Source organism: Channa argus, chromosome 20 (assembly GCF_033026475.1).
Source record: "Channa argus isolate prfri chromosome 20, Channa argus male v1.0, whole genome shotgun sequence".
Classification (NCBI taxonomy): Eukaryota; Metazoa; Chordata; class Actinopteri; order Anabantiformes; family Channidae; genus Channa; species Channa argus.
The window spans coordinates 2734549-2753007 of NC_090216.1; the positions used below are offsets into that span (position 1 = coordinate 2734549).

The 18459-nt window shown below is 41.6% G+C and overlaps 1 protein-coding gene and 1 long non-coding RNA gene across 4 annotated transcripts in view; one reads left to right on the forward strand and one right to left on the reverse strand.

The window, feature by feature from the left end:
* LOC137105357 (PH and SEC7 domain-containing protein 1-like) overlaps nucleotides 1-18459 on the forward strand; it is a 65747-nt gene that overhangs the window by 1445 nt on the left and 45843 nt on the right. For 2 of the 3 annotated variants that reach the window (XR_010911797.1, XM_067487452.1), the window contains exon 1: nucleotides 5841-5979. The exons of the other annotated variant lie outside the window; for it this stretch is intronic. The gene's annotated coding sequence lies outside the window, so the exon portion shown is untranslated. Of the gene's footprint in view, nucleotides 1-5840; nucleotides 5980-18459 lie in introns of those variants that run through there. 3 annotated transcript variants of the gene reach the window in all.
* On the reverse strand, nucleotides 3582-5637 carry LOC137105364 (uncharacterized). The gene is made up of 3 exons (XR_010911798.1): nucleotides 5548-5637; nucleotides 5071-5167; nucleotides 3582-3713 (listed from the first exon to the last, which is right to left on the reverse strand). It is a non-coding gene; the product is annotated as an uncharacterized lncRNA (long non-coding RNA).

Sequence of the window (18459 nt, forward strand, 5' to 3'; positions counted from 1 at the left end):
CGGAGTCAGAGCATGCGACGGGGGCGGAGCCAAACGGTGACGTTTTATCATCTGGTGGTAGCGTCATAGTGAGTGTTGACCGGTGATGACCCCATCAGAAAAAACGCGGTCCATCAGTATCAGTATCACCACCCAAACAGTGATGTTTGTGCTTTACTTTTATACATATAATACTTATAATTTATTAATAACCTGTTTTTTTTTTCTAATTGTGGAAAGTAAATTCCCATTTAAGTACTGGACAATTGAGGTACTTGCTATTTGTGTAGTTTCTACTCACATTAATAATTTAGATTACCAAGAGAAATATAATCAATCTATGCATTATGTAAAATAGGTCTAAATAGTTCAAATGTCCCACAGCTGCAGGTACATATTCATGCACCATTTATTATAATGCAGTAAAATAATATTCCACACTATGTGAAACCTTTGTGTGCCAAATGAAAACTTAGGTCCACTTAAAAAGATTTTTAAAATTACAATAGATTTCCTGTCTGAGTATCTTCTGTCTCTACATTTAATCCCAGGCACTGACATCAGGGCTCTGTCATATCATCTGTTGCAGGACGTCTTGTTCTGTTGGTCTCTGGAGATTGTTGTTTTGGACTGGATAAGAATTCAAGCCTCTAATGAGAATGAAAGCATTGTACAGTAATATATTAATGACCCTTTCTGCATAATAAGATCCTCAAGTTTGATTCTAATGCGTTACTAGTCCTTCAGGCTTATCCCATGAGTTCAGGGTCACAAATGCAGATCATTTATCCGCATGTTGATTTGGCACAGATTTTACACTGGATGCGCTTCCTGACGCAACCCTCCCCAATTTCTGCCGGGCTTGGGACCAGCACTGAGCGGCTGGTATTGGAGATGGGCTGTCTGGGATTCAGTGACTTGCCCAGTGACACTTCTACATGTGTTTGGGAAGAGCAGGGCACGAACCTCTGACCCTAACCACTCTACACTTTTCCTCTTCTCTACCACACTGTACTGTTTCTAAATTGATTGGTTCCATGTTTGAATACTCGCTCTTTCTTCTGTAACAGTAACCTAAGTATCTTTGGTTTCCAGACAAAACTAATTGGAGGCCGTTATTTTTTGGACTCTGAGAAACACTGAATATTTTCTGACTTTTACAGATGAGCTCTGGTTAAATACATTCAGTTGGTAAAGTTGTCTCTTAATTTTGTTCCTTTTGCCATCATGCTTTCTGTACTTCTTATGTAAAAGTAAGTTTCGCATTGATATTCTGTGGAAATCTCCACTAAAGGTCACAGAGTCACGTCCTGTACGTGTGAAGTGCTTAGGTGTGTGGTTTAGTAACTTTGTTGTGACGCAGCACAAGGCTGATTTATCAACAGGGCAAAGTTCACTGTGGTGGAACAGGTTTATAATAACTATACATTTTTAAAATACTAAAACCTTCTCCTTCTCCTCATCTGCATCTTCATCATCTTCTTCTACTTCTATAAAGCAGATTCTTTTGTCAGCTGATGTTGAGATTTAGATTTAAGACATTTCTTGGAGACATTTATGGACTGTCCTGGCCAAAGTAGTTTAGAGTAGTTTTAGCTGTAGTTCCTGGACAGATTTTAAAAAGTTACCCTGTTAACATAAGGTAAAAATCTAAAATTATTTAAAAGCACACAGATACTAATACTAAAAAACACTGACCATTTAAAACCGGCAACACCAAAGCATATGAAACACTAATAATGAGAAAATTTGGAGTGAAGTCATTGTGTTTCATTATTTACTAAAACAAGAAAAAGCAGAAGGACATACATAAACTAGCACGAAGTTAATCTATTTGGGGAAAAGGGGCCGTGGTGGATCAGTGGTAGAGCATTGAATTGCGATGCAGAAAGCTGTGCGATCGAATCCCCACCCCAACAGGTGTGGCCTTGCCCAACCATCAAGCACAATAAAAACGGGAGGGTCTCGGCAGGAAGGGCAGTGGGCGTAAAAACTCGTGCCAAATCAATCCGCTGTGGCGAACCCCTGAAGGGACAAGCCTAAAGCCGTTGATAAAATATTTAGGAAAAAGTGAAAAAGATGGTAAAGTGATCATCCACTTGGATGATTGTGCTTCAGTGTCAGTGCTGGGGAAGGAGTAAAGGAACTGAGAGTTGACGGAGGAGACAGGAGTTTCCTCTCCTGTCGCCTCCGTCAACTCAGCCTCTGTGCCTCTGTTGATGCGCCTTCAGACAGTCCACCACAGTCTTCCTCTCTACCAGCAGGTGGCAGCAACAAGCTGGAAATTTCTGCTCTGGGAGAAACACAGCACCTGCAGCTATGTCTCCCCAAAGACTTATTAAAGATATATTTATAGAAGATCCACATGCATACACCAGGCACGTTGTTTTTCACTTCACATATTCTTTCAGAGTGAGCTGCTGTAAAAACAAGCAAACTCTCCCTGATTTTTATCTAAACCTTTTATTAGGATTTTTTTAAACCTTCAATCCGAAAACATGTCAGATTTGCTCCAAACACGAGTAGGATTTAAAGGATTTTAGTGATTTTGGTGAGGGGAGTCCCTGCTGGTCTGTGGGCTCTAGTATAGAAATTCCCAGCAGTTGGTCATGAAAATGAGAGTTTAGAGTTGAATCTTTAGATACAGTAATCTGAGCTGTGGGCTGCTACCTGGCTCTCATTTAAGTTTTGGTGTGAAGCATATTTCTGGGTTCAGTTGGAAGGTGGCAAGAGAATTTTAATTTTATTCTTGTGAAATATTGCTTTTTATTCCTCGACACAGACAAATGAGAATATTCTGTTGGGTGGAAGGTGGAAACATCTGATAATCTGAGTCCTGCATTTATGCTTTGGATTTCATTTGAACTGCTTCCTCTGGAAAACAGTTTCTTAAGTAGTAGAGAGTGGCAGCAGCAGGTGTCTTCAGGGTGTCCGGCCCACTCTCATGAACTTGATCTCCCATGAACGTCTCCAGTGATATTCTTTATGATTTGCACAGACATCCCCCAGGGTTCAGGGAGTAACTGATTAGCTGTTAGTGGTTAAAATCAGAGGTCTGGTTAGATTCTGATCATTTGTGTCTGATTTTTAAAAATGTCTGTATCTGAATTTGGTATTTTCATCCCTTCACTTATACAGAAGTCAAATAACTGTAATGTCTTTTCTGACAATCAATAAAACAGCTGCCCCGTTCTACTTATTATTATAGAAGTGTAGATATGAATACGTAAACATACACACTGAATCCTGACAATTATGAAAGATGCCTCGTTCTTACGATTACTGAACGGCATCTGTCCCAAATGTACATAATATTAGATTACTGCTTTTCTAGCGTCCATTCATGCAGCATCTAGAGCAAAAATCCACAGGATAATAGCAGAATGTATAATAAAGGCCACTTCTGCCATATAAATGCATTTCCAACCAATCTACAGTAAATTGGCATTAATGCCTCTGGCAGGAAATGAGGTTGACAGTTTAGACAAGCATGACGATTGGTTACAGTCACAGAAAAACCCCCACTTGAGTCTATTTCTCAGCACTTGCTCAGTAGTTTCTGCTTTTATTAACAATCAAATGATACCACACAAACAGCAGTGGGCTTATTGCACTCGAGTGGACAATGGGAGGAAATGCATCATCAGCTCAAGGTGTGTCAGCATTTGTGTTTTTATTTCCCAGTGGACACCATAATCTCCTTCTTGCCGGGGGGGGGGGTCACCTAAGCAGACCTGTGCAGGCGAAAAGAAATTCAAAGTGCATCTTTACTACATGCAGCGCTGATGCGATAGAACAACTTAACGTGAATGAAGTTTTACTTGTCCAGATGTTTGTTTAATCAATTGTTTAAATGGACACAAAATACAATCTTCCCTTGTAGATGTCATAAATGGTGTTGGACCAATAAATCTGTTTGTAGAGCTGTGATGGTCAGTAATAGATTATCAGCGTAGACCTAAATATGACGACACTCACCGAATTACGAAAAAGAAATCCTAGTCAAAAAAATCTATGTTAAGAGACCTTTGTAAAACCGTTGGTAGGTCACTTAAAAGTACAAATAAGCTTTGTTGTTTGTTTTTTCTAAAAGGAATTTTTAATTTCCTAAGATTAGAAGATGTATGATCTGAGTGGCCATGTGTGGGCTGATACTGCGGGCTCTCTGCTTTCCAATGGTCTCTTTTACTTTCTAAACCTCTTGATACAGCAGCATAGCTCCCACCCAGACAAAATATCTTTGCTGTTCTTTTTTGTTTTCTACAAGATCCTTTCACACGTTAACAAGAGTTTTTGAGTTATTACCATATAGATTAGTTTGTAGTGGTACTTTAGTTGTTTTTACAAGGAACAAAAGAATGTATCTATTTTTCTTCTAAAGAGAAACTGATTAAAAACATTATAAGGTTGCAGCAAATTAATGTATCTAGGAAACAAAAAAAAGCTCCTTGTGAGAACATGATACAGAGGTTCCCTCTACCCACCTCAATACTTCAATACTTCAGTTTTCTAATATTTCTACATTTTTTTAAATCTCATTTATTGTGTTTGATCTTTTTTGCACATGAAGCATAAGGTTGAGTTTGTCTTTGAAATACAGTATATTTTTCTATGTTGTTTTCTTGTGACAAAACGTTATTGTTCTTTTAACTACGTTTTTATTTTATTCTCATATTAAATGCATGAACAAACTTGAAATTCATGTCAACTTTTTATTGCATGTCACTTTATTTCTTTGTTATATTTTTGAGACTTTGGCCATATTTATCTATCTAATCTTTCTTCTTCTTCTGATTTGTGAGTTCCATATGTTTTTGGCAGCTAGAAACACCATTCAAACTTCAAAATGTTCAGCTTAATGAAATGACATAAAATTTTGTTCATACTTTTTTACATTTTGCACATTTTGCACATTTTGCGAGGCAAAGTCTGAGCAGTACACAGCTAGTCTTCATCATGTGAGTGAGTCAGCGGGTCATTGCCATGGTTACAAACACAGCACACACACACTTTCAAAATAAAAGGCTTTTTTGATATATTTACAATCTTTTCAGCATTTAAATGGTAAAATGAGTTTGTGGTTTCACCTACCTGCAGTTATAGGTCCAGGTTCACTGGTTGGACAATTGTTAGAATCTCTTCAACTTTCTCCACATCGAGATGCAAATGGTTCTTCATACTATGACAACTTTAACATGATGTTTAACATGAAATGCTCATAGTAGATTAGAAATTCTTCTTTTCTTTAGGTGTTTGACTTAAACTCAGCTACTGCATTTCCATTGTTACATCTACTCCACAGTTAATTTCCTCTTCTGTTTTTTCCACCTGTTTTAGCCAAACTTTCAGCTATTTTGTTTCTAATTTTTTTCTAACTATTTCTAATAGTTGAGCTAACAGCAAACTCCTTTAGCATCCACAGTGCATTGGCTTTAATCTTTAAATCGTGATTTTCATTCGTTTAAACCTTTGTTTCTTGTCTTAATGTCTTTTCGTCTTATGTAAAGTTAAAAAGGGGACAAACTTGTCTTGATAATACACCTCTGAACAACCTGAGTCGACGCCTACCTGCAGCCAATAAAGCCGATGAGGAGGCAGGGACTGGGCATGCCCAGCTCGGCGGGGAGGGAAAGGAGAGGAGAGGAGAGGGGGCGGCACGGGAGCGACGGAGAAAGAGAGAGATCGGGGTCGAGTTGAGACGTCTTTGAGCTGCAAAATCCCGAAGAGGACCTGTCTGCTTCCCATCATCATGTCTATTCCACCTGAAGCCGACTGACCCCCCCCCCCTCCCTCCCACACGACGCACACACGACGCACAGACACACACACACATGCCAGGAGCTGGAGGGAGCGGCTAAATGTGGACCGCAGTGCCGCTGGCAGCGCTTTGCCTGCAGCAGACGCCGATGCAACAGCATCTCATCATCATCCGTGGCACCGGGTAGAGCGACGCTGCTGCTGCTGGTGCTGCTGCCGCCGCCGCCACCATCCCGTCATGTGGTGAGTAGAGCCCCTCACTGCGTCCGTGTTAGTGGAGGAATGACTGGTGCATGCAGTTAATTTCAGCACAACTTGAGCTCAGCACGGTGGGCGCACTGCATCACGTCCATCTGGACCTGCAGGAGAGAAAGGTCACGAACACAAACACACACACACACACACACACACACTGCTGTCATTAGCACATCTGTGCGTGCCACTCACAGACTGTCGCTCAGGTCAAGTTTTGCCCTTGGCACGAAAAGTTGGCACGGGAGTGTTCGAGCCTTGAGGTGAGGGGGGGACGTGAGAGGATTTCAGATAAGTGAGTCTGCATCTGGACGTAAGAGTCACACAGGTGAATTCAGAGCTACTGTGCTCCAGCTCAACACCTTCTGTCAAATCAACAATTAAGGGGATTTTCTATTTTCATTTTCATTTGACCTGCAGATGAGTGAGATGTTACATTGAATTGAATCAGAAAATGGTCACAGGTTTTGCTTGTGCCATTGTTTTATCTGTTTCAGAAATGCATCATGGTTAAGTTGAGCAAACACAAACTCTTTTATCAGTTCATGGATGTTGCTCCTGTAATTGGTGGGTCAAACCAATTAGTTGACCTGCACTAATTTTTAAGCAAAGTTTGGCTGGATGCAAAATTGTGCTCATTATGAGAAAACAGGACAGAACTGTTTGACTGGTTAAATCAGTGTCCCTCAATGTCAGCCTGGGATTCATTCCCCACCACCATGGGCAGCTCCAAGTGTTTTGTCTTTATTTGCTGCAGGTCATGCATCTCCAAAACCCCCAAAACTCACAGAAAACTCTGTCCCACTTCTAAGCTCATTGGTTCCTATTGATGATGTAAATCTCCGAAAAAGTGCATCTGTTAGGGACTGTTTTGATTTCGGTTGTTCAGTTCGGTTATAGTTCATTCGTACCAGCAACAGTTAACAACTACAATAAACTTTTTACATTTGGCCAACGTTTAGCACTGGAAGTAAACCAGTCAGTGTCACACGTAGTATTTAGAGTCATGACGTCCGTTTTGGGGGTTGGGTTTGCAAAGCAGAGGAGTGGAGATCAGGTCCAGTGTGAAACCACCTTTTGTTGTGTGCGTGATGCTAAAATGCAGTAAATTTAAGCCTTTCGCTTACACTTATCCTAAAGCTCATACTGTTTGTATAGAGCTCAGTCTATGTCTCACTGTACTTCAGCTTAATCAAATCAAATCCTGCAAACGTCCAAATGGAAGTTTTACTGTGTGTGTGACTGGCTCACTGACCCAGCCACTTCCTTTTCCGACTGCTTCTAAAACACCTAATGTGTCTAAAAAGGCTAAAAGAACATAGAAGCAAGTAGAATCCAGCACAGGTTCTAATGCAGAATGGCCACAATCAACTCAGGCTGCCTCCTTCTTCTCCAGCAGTCTTCCTGTGTGTGTGAGCCCAGTTCCTGAATGTAAGTCAAGGTTGCGTTCCAGAATTAAGCAGTCAAGACAGCCAAGATGGTCAACTTTTAAAATCAGCCACAAGTCAACTTGTTATGGCTGAAGTTAAAGTAGAGAATTACAGAAAATCCCAACAAATCCCCCTTGAGCAGCACCAGGTCACGGCGGTGAAACAGTGGCTTTTCCTGACCCTGGTGCTTAATGCCAATCATCTTCGTCTTAAGGTCCATGTTCTGCTGATATTAACAGCTTCTAGAAGCAACTGCTTCCTGTACAGTTGATGTTGTCGTTTCCTCATTGCTCCCGTTTCTAGTGGCATTTAAGCAACACCATGAGCCCCAAATGTTACCGTTCTAAATGTCACAGCTAAACAGAAGAGGCAAGTCACTGAGTCGAGGGGTCACAGGGAGTTCAGACACGTCTGCAACAGCAGGAGAGTGTTAGACAGCTGAGATTACAGCTAAAACACTCAGAGAACAACTTTAGAAGAATGCCGGGTACGTTTTATAGGCATGTACGAGCCAGTTTGCAATGATTCCACTCCGGTATTTATAGATTTATTAATAAAAAATAAGATGCTTATTAACTGAGAATCATGAAGGTTTCAGCCTCTAATAAGCAGCCTACTTCTTACAGGCAAAGTGCTTTAAATTCACAAAGAAAAACAAATGCTACATGAAAATGTAAATGAAGTTATGGAAGCTAACTGAATGGAGGTTGGCACAGCTGCAGTGTCTGCGGCTTTCTTTTAGCTCTGTTTGTGGTCTCTAGCTACTTCCGCTGCTCAATGCTCCACTATGTTCACCAACGTATGTTTGCTATGGCTGAAGACACCATTCTCTGCAGGTTCACCACTGATGGAGCGCTCTTATTTTCCTGTAAAACTAGTAACTAGGCAGTCTGATTGTCAGGGTAGTATCCACAGGAAGCCCCAAACCAGAACCTGTGGTACAGGATGTCAGCAAGTTTCTCCTTCACTTAGAGGATCCAGTTCTAAACTGTAGGAAGCAGGACACACACACACACACACACACCTCGATGGCCTGATTGAGAGCTGTGTGTGACAGTGTTTGACTTCACTTCTTATGCTCGGGCCTCCCTCTGTCAACGTGTTGCTGATGGTGCTGAGCAAACAGCCTTGGTGCCCAGAGTAGCCTTCAATCACTGTTCTCGACACAATTTCCTTATGGGATCAATAAAGTTGTTTGAATCTTGAATCTTCTTCTTCTTCCCACGTTTGCTTTTTCTTTCCACCTACACTCTCCCACCACTTGTTCCCCATCACTATCCCATGGTCACCACCGGTGTTCTATTTCACCACTTTCCCCTCACAGTTGTTTTGCCATTTTGCTTCCCAGAATGATCGGATTTTGCTTTTATTTAAAGTCAGTGTTGCCGCGGTGAAGTGATGAATATGGTGTATTTTCTGCACATAATATGCCGAGCTCAATGCCAGGAATCCGTTTTCGGAGGTGTGGTGGTGGGAGTATTTAGGAGGTGAGAGTGTTGGCGATGAAAAGAGCCTTTTTGCATTTGGAAAGGCGTGAGCTTGTGTGATGATGGCGCGCTTAGCATTTTACAATCCTGCCGTGTTTCCCTGTTATGAGTGGTCGTCTGCTGCTAGCTGCTCCAAGCTGTGAGGCTTTTTCTGGATGTTGGCTGCGATGCAGATGGAGCGCTTTGCAGTGGCCTGGATCCTGTGTGATTAATGAACAGCAAATCTGTTGTACATGCTGAAATGCAGGCATCACTAACATTACAGTATGAGTTTCATTCATTCTTGGCGGATTAGTCCAGCTTCTGTGCCAGTAATTGATTTTCTCCCCATGCCTGATGGCCCATAATGCCCTGCTAAAGTGTCCAGCAGCAAGTGATATCACAGTTTATCAGACTTTAAGGGCCCTAATTGAGGAGCAGAGCTGCATAAATCTCCAGCTTTAAATTGCAATTCTTGCTCTAAAGGACAGTTAACGCATGTTCCAGCCTGCATCATACAGTATTTTAATAAGTGTGTGAATCATGTTTAATTTTGTTGTACTTTTTTTTTTTATCATGTGGGGGGGACATTGCTGTCTCTGTTGCTTTGTAAGGGACAGCTACAGGTAATGGAGTAGTTTTACAAGTTGCCATAAAGTGAGAACTAGCTATTTATCAGAACATAGAGTCCTTGATAAGTGGAAGAAGACAGTTGAAAGTCAGAACTAAAGAGAGAAAAGAGGAGATCCAATCTTCATCCTCCGTGTTTATTTTTAAAACCCCATTGATCGGCGATCGCCCTTGGCTGTCCGGGTAGGACTTGCCATCGGCCAGAGGAGGAACTCAAAAAAAATCTCTGAACCTAATTGTCCTTGATGTCGTTTGTCTGATCGGGGGAACAGCACACGGCAGGTTTCTGAATGCCTCTCGTCCACGTCTGCCTCAGGAGTGCTGACGCTGCTCGGCGGTGCGCGGTGCCGAGATGAGCTGATAGCTCCCTGTCATCTCCACCGGTTTCCCCTCATGCAGTTAGACCAGGAAAGCTTTGTGTCTGAGCGCTGACTTCAGAGCTTTACTCTGACTTTGGTGAACACATTTAGAATATCCTCTCTAGAAATACAAAAACGGTGATGAATCCCCTGTCAGAGGTGCAGCACGGCATTGTCAAACAGCTCCAAAGTCTTCGAGGTATTAATGAGTCAACTTAAGCTGCTTTAGCTGTGCTCGTCAGAGCCGCTTCCTGTCTTCTCAACACCGGATTAGCTCATATTGTGATCTGTGTGTCAACACTGGAGGATACTGGTTGTTGACTTTGCAGTTTCAGTCACGAGTTTTCATATGTAGATAAATCAGCTGCCAGGATATAGATGCTCCTGTCAACGCACTTGTACGCGTGTTTAATCGTGTAAGGTTTAGGTGTCCACATTGTTTTGGCCACAGGGTCCCTCCTGAGGTTGAGGGCCGGCTGTGCTTTATGAGGTTCCTCTGAAGGCCGTTTGGGATGAGAGGAGCAGGAAGTAACGAAGGCTGCAGTTCATCACTGGTTGTAAATCTGAGAGCGAGCTGGTGTCTCACGGCCAGTCGCCCTGACACTAGACATCACAGGTAAACAGGAGGGTTTATGTCTGTCTGAAACTGGCTGTTTATTCAGTCCTGATTCTGCAGTTTCACAAACGGCGTCTGTTTGGTGTGTTTTTAATATTGCATCAATGCAAATAATAGTGTATTCACAGAGAAAAACGATCATCTCATCATTAAAGAACAAACCCCTGCACAGATTAGTTAAATGAGCCTCTTGGTGTTTAAAATGTCTTTTAATTTTTTTTAATGCGATAAAATAATCGATTGGTTTGCTTTTAAGCAGAGATGTCTTTTGGGTTTGAATTGTTGTTGCACAAAACAAGCATTAAGTAGAATCACTGCAGTCCCGTTGCACTTTACATGCAGATCTGTCCAGAATCAGGCTTGTGCCAGATGGAATAAACCAGACTGACAACCTGAAAACAAAATGCCTCCAGCTTCATCCATCATCGGGCCCAGGGAATAAGAAGAAGCCATGTTAGACCCTGGGAATTTTAGCCGTTTATCTCCCAGTGAGAAGCTATTTATGGCTCATTCCCAGCATCTGAAGGACTTTACATCCAGAATTACAGCATGTCACATGTGTTTCCTCAGACTGAAACATCTGCTTCTGTACCTGTGAGGAGCGTGGACAGAAAGTGAGTCTGGCTTTGTCTGGACTTTTTTTTCAGCTCCTATCTGAGGAATGTTGCTGTCCCCTGCAGCTGTGGCGAAGACACCGTGTCCTTATTCAGAATGTGACAGACAGAGGCTTAAAAACTAACCCACGTTATATGATTTTGACGCGGGGTGATATGACTGATGTTAGAAAACAATCACCTGTAAAAGTGTAGTGCTAAGGTGAGGAGAAGTGTTGCCACAGCTGTAGCTCTAAACCAGCCATGTCCTGATGCTGATATCCGCACAGGTCATCGGGTCCAGTCCTGCCTTTGTGCACACGTGCTCACAAAGCGTTTTGAATGCTGCACCCGGCCCCACGTTAGTCTCTGCAGGTCGGCAGAGGTGGAAAAATGGACAAAAGTCTCTGCTGTGCTAAAGTCTTAAGATCCAGTTACTAACAGTCATAATCATGTTTCTAAAGAATATTTAAAAAAATGTCTGCAAATGACATTGGACAAGATAGGGATTATATATAGGAACTAAAATATTACCTGAAGATCACCTCATATTCCTGTGTAGACTCTAATCTCCATGCTGCCCACACATCCAGGATCTCACCTTAAATCTGTGCTTCATTTGTCTTTTCTTTCCTTTTCTTTGGGTTCTTTTCAGTGAAAGCTGCAGCCATTTTTGTTTTCAGAAGAACGCACAAGTTCTCTGTGGCTGTTTGGGCTTTTCTGGTTGTTGAGTCAAATATGTACAACGAGCGAGAGATAATATTTTCTGTTTATTTTTCTCATGCTTCTCTTTAATAATTCAGTTGACTGGGAAGTGTTTTAGCTGCTTCTTTGTCTCGTGTTCAATACTGGATCTCACACGTGTAACTAGCTTGTTGAGTTTGGAGGAGTCATCTGATATCTGCCCCAGCAGCATGAAGTGGATCCAGCATGATGTTTTATATGTTCCGTTGAATTATTTAAGAAATGGAACAGAAATAACACAGAGCCAACGCTGATGTGACTCTATGTACATATTTATTCTGATCTAGTTTAATATGCATTATTGTAGTGTTAGGTTTAGCAGCCCGTCTAGAAAGTTTAGTTTAATTTATTTAACCAGCTAAAGTTGCACCTAAACTTAATACAAGCATCATCACATAAAAGCATCGCAACATCATGTTTTTTTTTCTGGAAAACTATTTGCAGAGTCCGGCATTTTAGGCCGCCTTAAACAGGTCTGAAACTTCCTAAAAGATACTGATTTGGTGTTAAGTTTGCAGCCCCTTACATAATGGCATGTGGGGATATGTTTTATATGTTAAATACACTATTGGGTGAATGTATCAGCTGAAATTCCCAAAAAGTACATGTCTTACTGTGAGCAGAGCATTTAAAGTGTGATCTGTTTTCTGATGTAGAGACCAGCTTGTCTTCTTCTTTTCTCCATCTTTTTCAAATGCTGCCACCCTGCAAATCAGACCACATGTACAGTTTCCATCCACTCACATCTGCCACATTTATTTTCAACTGTATTCCACATGGAGAGGTGTCCAGATTGTTCTCCTGCTCAGTGCTTTTAAACACTTCACACGCTGGCTCCTGTCTTGCATGTTCATCTCCGATACCCAAACTAAGTACTCCACACTGACTCAGCATGTATGTGAAAGGCGGAGGGAAGGGAAGGGGGCTGGGCTAAGTGATGTGAGCGTGCTAACTAGCTGAGTCTGAGCATTGCTGCCGGGGAGGGAAGGAGGTGAAGATGAGAGGGAAGGATGAAGGAATGAGAGAAAGGATGCGATGGGATAAACCATGTGGGAGGTGTAAATCCTGTACGGATGGAGCAGCTGTGAGATGAGAGGTGAAAGGGGGACAATAGGGGAGGAAAGAGAGAGTGTGTGTGTGTGTGTGTGTGTGTGTGTGTGTGCTTATAGTACAAACATAGCCATTAGTTTGTCTGGTTTCTGCTGATAGAAATGTGAACATGCATTAAGTTGATCTAGATTTGCATGTTATGACTTATTAGCAGAAGAAAGCTTGTGTTTGTGTGTGTGTGTGTGTGTGTGTGTGTGTGTGTGTGCGCGTGAGAAAATCTGCATAATCAGCTTGTGTGAGCATGACATGTCAGTACATGTGATGCCGCCCTCTGTTTCTTCCCTTGTGATCAATATGTCTTTTGTTTTTTGTTTTTTTACCAATTTCTACCATTTCTGAGCTGCTCTGTACTTGATAAATGATCAAATAGCTCCAGGCACTTTCTTAAGCTAAAAGCAGAAGCAATGTTTTTGTATGTTTGGGGACTTTTGGTCAGAAATAAGAACATATTTGACAGAGTGATGGTCATTTGTTACCTTTTTTAGGGTTTTGTTGACTAATTAATTGATTTGTTAGAAAAAGCACTTTTTGCATTAAGAATAATTAATACTGTTCTACATTCTGTACTTTGTGTGAAAGCTTATTCCACTTCCTGATAATTTTGTATTCCATTCTCTTTTAGCGACGTAGCTTCCCAGTACTGAGTTGTCACACCGGGCTTTGTTATGTCGGCATCATTCGTTAGCTCTGCTGTGGACCTGTATTGTACATAGAACATTTTAAACACTTTTTATCATAAAACGTTTTCCCAGTAAAATGAGGAGAAGCGGCTCATCATTTCTCCGGTACAGTCTTTCCCTGAAAGAATCCTCTTGTCAGCCAGAAACGATCAGTAATCAGTTGCTTTTATGGTGTTCTACAAATTTTAGCATCTAAAATGAATAATTGTAATAACGAACTTAATTAGCATTTAAACACACCTGTGCTTGGACCCCACAGGTGCAACAGTTGGTGGCTAAAGGTTAGTTCATTTTGTGCCTTTTTTAAGCTGCCTGTTTTTCCATGAATGCTAATCTAATCGTGTAATTCATACCACATAAAGTCCTTTGCTGTAGAGCAATTTGATTAATTAAAAAAACGGAAAAGGATCCGTTAGAAAACCTGAGCATCCAACAATCCTTTAAGTCATGTCCCATGAAAAAGCGTCAAACATTCTCTGCTTCCTTCCTCTTAAATGTGAGAATCTGCCACCCTACACTTTAGAAATTGAAGCATTAATCCTCCTCCTGACCATGAGACGAAATATCACTGTTGCACTTTTTGACTGTCTTTAAAATGGCCATGATGCACTGAAAGCGCCCTGCAGCCGAGGCATTAAAGCAGAAAGATGACAGTTGTCCTGAGCTGTACTTTGCTAAGTTTAACTTAAAGTCCAAAAAGTGAAAAGCTTTTCTCTAAATGTGCTTCAGACGTCTCTGGTTGGATTTGCAGAAAATTGTTTGTTTTGTCTGCACCTGAGGTCTTTTTCATTGACTCATTCTGTGAGACATGACCCTGCAGGACAGATAACAGAATAAGCAAGGTCACATGCTGAGACGAAAAACTGGCCTTTGATTTGCTGGGAAATGTGAGTTACTTTCTGAGAGCACTCAAAGTTGTTGAAATGCATCTGGAAACATAATCCAAGAAATATACATTATTCAGAGGTTTCTCTTGGCAACGTCTGATGGAGTCTTTTTTTTTTTTAATCATGCAAATGGAAGCTCAGATACGAATAAAGAGATGAAGTTAGTGGTTTTAAAGTCAGACCTGTCCTTACTTTAACCCTCATCTCTGCTGGCACTTGTCCATAATTTTGATGCTACATTGCTATTTTAATGTAGCACTACTGCACATGCTGTCAGCATGTGATGAACAATCCTCTTGCCAGCTGAGGAACTCTGATAATCCCACTTTAACAAGTGATATGTGGTTTTTAAAGCTAGATGCACTAAATTGTCAGCTCTGCTTATAGCATGTAATTGTGTTTACTTACTTTTAGGGGGCGGCAGGGGCTCAGTTGGTAGAGTGGCCACGCACCGACCTTAGGTTTGAAGGTTCACCCCCGGTGACCAAGTGTCCTTGGGTGAGACACTGAACCGCAAACTGCCCATCCCCATCCCCAGCTGGGCAACGCCGGTCCCAAGCTCAGTAAAATTGGGGAGGGAGGGAAAAAAAAGAAATGATCCAATGATCTGCTGTGCTGACCCTGATTTCGGTTCAGGTTGAACCCTTTACATCTCCGCTGAATTTTGTCAGAACTTTGGTTTGTGACAACAAGCGAGTGTAAAGTGGTGAGTAGGCTCACGTCACGGTGGCGCAGGAAGGTAGAGCGGTTGTCCACCAATGTCACAGTTGTTGGTTCAATCCATGGCTCCTCCGGTCACATGTCAAAGTGTCCTTGAGCAAGACACTGAACCCCAACTTAGTTGCTCCCAGTGAGTGTTGGCCAGCTTCATAGCAGCTCCCCCACTGGTGTGTGTGTGTGTGAGTGTGAATGGGTGAATAAGATCAGTGTAAAGCGCTTTGAGTGCCAATAGGTAGTAAAGCACTATATAAGTGCAGACCGTTTACTTGGAAGTTACTTTTTTGTGGTTTGGCCTGTTGATTTGGTGCATTTACCAACATTGTGAGGTCTGATTTACACTTTCAGGTAGTATTTCTCTGATGTAAATGTTCACAAATACACAATTTTGTAGCTGAGAATGATCATCTTTTTAAGTTTTCTTCCCCAGATTCTATAGATACATTGGTACGAAGCAAACAGAAAATTGTAGGAGCAAATTCAGCATAGTTTTAATCAGGTCAGTTTGCCTAAATGCGGGTTAAAACTGGACTTATTCTTTGACTCCACCAGCCAGTTATGTTGACATTCTCACAAATTTGTTCAGACTCTAATTCTTATCGGTTCATCGTTGCATCCAAGTGGACATTTGTTCCAGATTTAATGAAATTCTCTGCAGGCATTTCTGACACATTGCATTGGTCAGAATAGGAAATGGCGACTTTGACCCTTAACAACTCATCTGTTAATTCTTGAGTCCAAGTGGATCCTTGAGCCAAATTTGAGGAAATTCCCTGAAGGTGTTTTTGCAAATTCACTAAAATTGTGACAGACTAAGAACCTGGGGAAAAGAAATTAGAAAAATCCTTCACTAATCTGCGAAGAGCATGATAACTATTAAATCTATCAAACATAAGTCAACATGTACTGTATGTTAGCATCAAAGTCTCCTAGAAACACTAGAATGACTGTGGATTTATGCCTAACATAGATGCCTCTGCACAAATGGTGCCAACAAGACACACAAGGGTAAAGAATAATGTGTTTTTTTGCGTTTTGTAAATCTTTCTCTCCGTTTCATTCTTCATTCAGCAAGTCAAGGTAGTGAGTGGTGGAGTCGTGTAGGCATCACGGTCCTGCCTCCCCCATTCCTTTCTCCACCGCTAAGCCTTCATGCATCTTTCTTCTTTCACACACTTTGGGTGCCTCTGCATGAGTCAGTGGACCCATCTCTTTGTGTGAGCGTGTGTTTGAAGACAGCGTCAGGAGGAGGTAGTACGAAGCTGGACACAGTATGAAGCACAAACAAAGTCAAACCTCTAAGAAGAACTTCTGCACTTTAGTCGCCTCATGCTTCTGTACAGTGGAAGTTCAGTGAGTTTGAGCTGTGTATCTGGGTGTGACAGTGAGCTGTGAGCCATTTCATGGGAATTTGCATGATGTTATAATAACTGCTAACTGAAGAACTGAGCTGATAATATGGAGAGAAATCACTAATGTTATCAGCCGCTGTAAGTGGACGATTCCAGGTCTGTTGGGCCCTGAAAATCCCTCGTAGCCTGTTAACTCATACGCTCTTAATCTCACCAAGCTTTAACATGTTACTACCTAAATTGCACAGCCGGTCATGTTGCCAGCATCAAGGCTGCTAGTGCACAGCACCAGCAACAAAAAAGCTGAGAGCTAAAATTAGAGTCCCCCCCCCCCCGACTTCCACCCACACTGGCTTGCATCCAAAGAGCTAAAGTTAGGCCTGGGGTTTCATTACCTGTGTGATTTGCCTGATAAATGCCCAGTGCAAGGACCCAATTGTGATTTTTACATACTGTTTGTGTGTGTGTGTGTGTGTGTGTGTGTGTGTGCGTGTCCCGGTAGTATTGTAACTCAGAGGTTAAACAGGAGGATGAGGATGAGTCATCTGAGCAGCTGTGCCTTTTTTTTTTTTTTTTATCAGTGTGTGTGAGCAAAGGTGCTGCTTAAGTCTTTTCACATCCTTCAGTTACACCTCTCCCATCTGCTCCGTCACCTTCTTCTCTCCTTTCAAGGTTTATTTAGCAAGTATTACTAAGTATTAGTTAAGGAACTTTCAACTGAAAAATACTGTACTTCCTCAAATGTCACACCAAATATTTTTATGCCTCTGCAGCTGTGGTGTTTTCAGGTTGCTTGTCCAACCCAGACTCATTGAAGGAATATATTTTAGATCTTTATGGAATTTCATTTACGGCTGATGTGAGCAGTTTTAAATTATCAGTCCTTATATGGTTATGGTGCAGTAGGTCCCCTTTTACCTACTGGCATATTGATTATGAGCAGACAAGAGGGAAATTGGTCAAACGTAGCAGCCTTGGTAAAGATGAGAGGACCCACAATAAAGAAAAAACATAGGGCTTTGTGACGAGGGACCGTTTGTGTTGAGTTTGATACTTTTTATTTTAATTCAGCCCCCTGGCTTCTCTTAACCAAAACTGTCATTTTGTGCCTAAATGTACCCAAAACCCAACAACAATGTTGTGCATAATATTGCATGATAATATCCTAATAGACTTTTAGCATGTGAAACAGGTCCCTCCTGACCCATCTCTAAGGTGCTGAAAACGACAGATAATAGCAATAGTAGTGTAGAAACACCTGAAGTGGGCAGGTCTGACTGGTGGTGGAGACCTCATGGTGGAAATTCCATCTTGATGCTCAAGCTGACACATCATCACAGGCTCCCACATCTTGTTCGTAATGATGAGCTGCTGAAGTGTAACCCTAATTCCAAAAAAGTTGGGATGATGTGTGAAGCGTAAATCAACACTGAATGATTCTACGCTCTGATTGTTATGTTAAATAACACCAGGTTCACATTATCCCACCACTTTATGGCGCATTATCTGTATCAGTACCATAGTTATAAGCTGGTAGGTTTAGTAGGTCGTTATCATGAAGTATTATGTGTTGGCCCTTTGAGCTCATGGTTAGAATAATAAAAGCGATTTAGAGAAAGTTTGTGGTTTGGGTTGAAAACCAACGTATAAACACACAAGTGAGTTGGCATTTGATGATGTCTCTATCACACGATTGAACCATTTTTGATTAGACGAACGGCTCCAAAGTGCTGTTAAAAAACTCAAAATAAAAAAAGCAGATTTCTCCTAACAGTGTCCAGACTTCATATGTGAAACGGGCTTAAGAGGAAAATGGAAACCCAGCGGCTGCTTGATGTCATAGCAGGACAGAACAGCATCCAAAAGAGGGTTGAGGGTTAAAGTTAA